The sequence below is a fragment of the Thermobia domestica genome, chromosome 12 (assembly GCF_964235325.1).
Source record: "Thermobia domestica chromosome 12, izTheDome1.hap1.1, whole genome shotgun sequence".
Lineage (NCBI taxonomy): Eukaryota > Metazoa > Arthropoda > Insecta > Zygentoma > Lepismatidae > Thermobia > Thermobia domestica.
In genome coordinates, this window is record NC_137465.1 from 99172241 (window position 1) to 99177247 (window position 5007).

The following is a 5007-nucleotide window of genomic DNA, read 5'->3' on the forward strand; positions in this document are numbered from 1 at the left end:
TTTAGTGTCTGCACTTACTGTATTACTTTTAAAACTTCTCTTTACAGGATGCAGAGGACTGAGGCCAAGGATTTATCGGAGAAAGTAAATTAAAAGAAAGAAAAAAAAACTACAACCATCTTGTAGATTACTTTTTATATTTAATAAGAAATAAATGTATAGATATATATATAATCAGTTGTTATCAATGTTGTAATACCTACTATTTCCATAAAATTACAGCGGAGTTGCACCAAGTTACGGTTAATAGAATATATAAACATTTTTGCACTTGGATTTTTTTAAAATCTAATTTCACTTGTGATTGAGTTGAGGCCACTTTGCTTTATCAAGCATATATTTTAAATCTGAAATAGCTCCATGATGGCTTTTGATGAAATCGTACTATGTAAAAGCTATGTTGACAAACCAAGCACTGTATTAAAAGAAAAAAATATATATGCAAACCACAACTGTTTAAAAGTTCAGAACCTAATTATTCAGACAAGTATGAGTTTTTTCTTTCTTAATATTTTCAGTATCATATATAGGGGTCGGAAGTTAAAGATAGTTTTTCCCAAGTGCCCGAAGGTAAGAGGGACACCATAATATATGTTAATTTCGGGTCATTTTAGGCCAGAAAATGCTTAGTTTTAAGTCATATTTGGCTTATTGGTCCCCATTACCCTTTAAGTCTTAACAGCTGGTTTTGGTACTTGACCTTTTTTTCAACTACAGTTTTGCTGCCCATTCTCAATTAGAAACTCTTAAACATAGTTTTCTGTAATAATCTCTGACAATAGGAACCCTTGAATGACTGGAGCAGATATAGTAGGTATGACCAGACAGTAGATGCTTGTGAGGATTGTCCTCCAAGTAGTTCAAAATGAGCAGCAGAAACAGGGCGAAGAAAATGCAAATTTGCAAATTTTTTTTCTGTTCAACATATCACCAGAATTGTGTATTATTTAAATATTATACACATTAAGTGTATCATTATTGATTTTATCATATTTTAAGTATTTTTTTCCAAATTTAGGTCATTTTCTTAATATGTTTAGGCTTTTTAAAAATTTTTTTAGGTAAGGTCTTCAACTTCCAGGCCCTAATGGTACGATACCCAATATGCTGCATAGCAAAATGAAAAGTCTATAATGATATATGTGTAGGAAAAAAGAAAAATATTGTCTAAATGCTCGTGACAGTGGTTTGTTAATATATACGCTACTGATAAACAAAGTTTCGTCAGAGTACCATATTGTCTCGTCTTCAGGTGACGAGAATATGCTGTAGCTGCCTTTTGAGGGGGGGGGGGATTGGAATATAGAACTTTGGGATTACTGGCCTGGAACGTTAATGGTGCGGTAGAGTAGTGCACGAGTCAGTAATTTTGGGTAAGTATATAATTGCTTTTTCGTTACATGTAACTCTGTTACTTTTCAAGAAGACGTTTACAATGTTGTATTTGAACTGCGTAAGGCACCAAATATATAAACTCCTTTTTTTTCGTTGTATCTCTAATATGCTTTTACATCACCTCTACACTACGAGGAAATCACCTGTGTCCTACATGAAAATCCTCTCGGTACTGCGTGTAAATCAAATGTGCGGAAGGTGTAAATCACTTGTGCAGGACGTGTGCATGGTAGGTATTGCGCATCCGAAGATGTTGAATAGAACCTGTGACGCTTATGTGCATCACATGTACAGGCGTACATTTATACAGATGATGCACATGTTGCATCCGTGCAATTGTACATGTACTACATGTAAATCACCTCTGTCGTTCATGTAAATCAAATACGTGCTACGTGTAAATCAACTGTGCGGAAGGCGTAAATCACTTGTGCAGGACGTGTGCACTGCACATGTACTGTGCACGTGAAGATGTGGAATAAGACCTGTGACGCTTATGTGCATCACATGTACAGGCGTACATTGATACAGATGATGCACATGTTGCATCCGTGCAATTGTACATGTACTACATGTAAATCACCTCTGTCGTTCATGTAAATCAAATACGTGCTACGTGTAAATCAACTGTGCGGAAGGCGTAAATCACTTGTGCAGGACGTGTGCACTGCACATGTACTGTGCACGTGAAGATGTTGAATAGGACCTGTGACGCTTATGTGCATCACATGTACAGGCGTACATTTATACAGATGCTGCACATGTTGCATCCGTGCAATTATACATGTACTACATGTAAATCACCTCTGTCCTACATGTAAATCAAATACGTGCTACGTGTAAATCAACTGTGCGGAAGGCGTAAATCACTTGTGCAGGACGTGTGCACTGCACATGTACTGTGCACGTGAAGATGTTGAATAGGACCTGTGACGCTTATGTGCATCACATGTACAGGCGTACATTTATACAGATGATGCACATGTAGCATCCGTGCAATTGTACATGTACTACATGTAAATCACCTCTGTCCTACATGTAAATCAAATACGTGCTACGTGTAAATCAACTGTGCGGAAGGCGTAAATCACTTGTGCAGGACGTGTACACTACACATGTACTGTGCACGTGAAGATGTTGAATAGAACCTGTGACGCTTATGTGCATCACATGTACAGGCGTACATTTATACAGATGATGCACATGTTGCATCCGTGCAATTGTACATGTACTACATGTAAATCACCTCTGTCGTTCATGTAAATCAAATACGTGCTACGTGTAAATCAACTGTGCGGAAGGCGTAAATCACTTGTGCAGGACGTGTGCACTGCACATGTACTGTGCACGTGAAGATGTTGAATAGGACCTGTGACGCTTATGTGCATCACATGTACAGGCGTACATTTATACAGATGATGCACATGTTGCATCCGTGCAATTGTACATGTACTACATGTAAATCACCTCTGTCGTTCATGTAAATCAAATACGTGCTACGTGTAAATCAACTGTGCGGAAGGCGTAAATCACTTGTGCAGGACGTGTGCACTGCACATGTACTGTGCACGTGAAGATGTTGAATAGGACCTGTGACGCTTATGTGCATCACATGTACAGGCGTACATTTATACAGATGCTGCACATGTTGCATCCGTGCAATTGTACATGTACTACATGTAAATCACCTCTGTCCTACATGTAAATCAAATACGTGCTACGTGTAAATCAACTGTGCGGAAGGCGTAAATCACTTGTGCAGGACGTGTACAATACACATGTACTGTGCACGTGAAGATGTTGAATAGGACCTGTGACGCTTATGTGCATCACATGTACAGGCGTGCATTTATACAGATAATGCACATGTTGCATCCGTGCAATTGTGCATTTACTGCGTGTAAATCACCTGTGTTCTACATGTAAATAACCTCTGTCCTACATGTAAATCACCTGGGTATTGCGTGTAAATCACCTCTATCGTACATGTAAATCACCTATGTGCTACATGTAAATCCCCTCTTTCCTACATGTAAATCATCTGGGTACTGCGTGTAAATCACCTGTGTGCTACGTGTAAATCACCGCTGTCCTAGATGTAAATCACCTGTGCACTACATGTAAATCGAATACGTGTAACGTGTAAATCACCTGTGCGGAACGTGGAAATCATTTGTGCAGGACGTGTGCACTGCACATGTCCTGTGCACGTGAAGATGTTGAATAGGACTTGTGATGTATATGTGCATCACATGTACAGGCGTGCATTTATACAGATGCTGCACATGTTGCATCCGTGCAATTGTACATGTATTACATGTAAATCACCTCTGTCCTACATGTAAATCAAATACGTGCTACGTGTAAATCAACTGTGCGGAAGGCGTAAATCACTTGTGCAGGACGTGTACAATACACGTACTGTGCACGTGAAGATGTTGAATAGGACCTGTGACGCTTATGTGCATCACATGTACAGGCGTGCATTTATACAGATAATGCACATGTTGCATCCGTGCAATTGTGCACTTACTGCGTGTAAATCACCTGTGTTCTACATGTAAATAACCTCTGTCCTACATGTAAATCACCTGGGTATTGCGTGTAAATCACCTCTATCGTACATGTAAATCACCTATGTGCTACATGTAAATCCCCTCTTTCCTACATGTAAATCATCTGGGTACTGCGTGTAAATCACCTGTGTGCTACGTGTAAATCACCGCTGTCCTAGATGTAAATCACCTGTGCACTACATGTAAATCGAATACGTGTAACGTGTAAATCAACTGTGCGGAACGTGGAAATCATTTGTGCAGGACGTGTGCACTGCACATGTCCTGTGCACGTGAAGATGTTGAATAGGACTTGTGATGTATATGTGCATCACATGTACAGGCGTGCATTTATACAGATGATGCACATGTTGCATCCGTGCAATTGTACATGTACTATACGGATACTGTACGTGCATTGTGCTGTCTGGGGTAATATAGGAAGATTGCAGCAGGAATGGTCTAAGTGAAAAATATCTTCTCCACTTATTTTAAATATGAGCCATAATATGTTTTAACAACAAGGAGAAATTGAAATCATTGGGCATCCAGTTCCGTTTCCGTTTAAGATTGCACATTGCTATATAGTAAGTCATGCTTGCGAATAAATAGAAAACTCTATTTTCAATTAACTACAAGAAGTGTCCAAGTGCTTCGAAAAGACTCGTGAAAACTTATTACAATAATGTAACGCCATCTGTTGACATCAACAGTTACAAAATACTTGAAATTCAAATAAGTAAAATACATTAAGATCATTAATAAGTATCACTCAAAGCGCTCGAAGTGCAAACCAGGGAAGACATCGTGTCATTAAAAGTAAATATCAAAATTATTAATGGATAAAAAATACGAATCAAAATATAAGGATTCTATATTGTTTTTTGTGCTTTGGAGAAATAAAATAATCATCAGTATTTGCCGCAGGTTATTTGTGAAGTGTGCCGAGTACGCAATGTCAAACGAGAAGTACAATCGTCTGGTTCAAAAGTTACAAGTCTCAATTTAAGTTAGTTTCAAATCCTTTAGACCAAACTGTATAGTATAAACGTTCTTC